We start from the raw sequence: 598 nt of genomic DNA, 5'->3' as shown, positions 1-598 counted from the left end.
TATTTTTAAGCTTCATAGTCTTTGTAGCAATAGTTTTTCTGATGTCCTCCATGCCTTTTTAAAACCCAGTGATTAATTTTATGACTATTCTTCTAAGTTCTTGTTCAGTTATGTTGCTCATATCTGTTTTGAGCTGTTCTTTAGCTCTCAATTCTTCCAGGAATTTCTTTGGAGAGTTCTCCCGTTTTGTCATTTTGGTTAGCTTTCTATGTCTTTGTAGTTTTAAAAGCTTGTTACACACTCTGCACCTGTCAGTGCTGTTGTACGAAAGAAGGCTCTTTGACTGTCCTGGGCCTGTCGGTTCCGAAAGTGTTCTCTGAATGGTATCTCTTGGTGTCTCTTGTTGAGACATTGGTTATATCATTTTCCTACTCGTAGTGGTCTTTGGGACTCTCCACCATGTGTACTTTGGCTTGTTTCTTGAGGTAGCCCTGGAAAAAATAAAACAGACAGACAAACACACAGAGTACAAAGGTACACAAATGCCCAGACAAATTCAACAAACATGTAAACCGAAATGAAAAAGAAAAAGAAAAAAAGGAAGGGACACATACCAAAAAAAAAAAAAACAAAGAGTTAGGAAGGAAGACAAAAAATA

This window comes from Crocuta crocuta, unplaced genomic scaffold (genome assembly GCF_008692635.1).
Source record: "Crocuta crocuta isolate KB4526 unplaced genomic scaffold, BGI_CrCroc_1.0 scaffold923, whole genome shotgun sequence".
In the NCBI taxonomy this organism is placed as follows: Eukaryota; Metazoa; Chordata; class Mammalia; order Carnivora; family Hyaenidae; genus Crocuta; species Crocuta crocuta.
The sequence above is the reverse complement of the archived record's forward strand: the minus strand, read 5'-3'. Positions refer to the sequence as shown.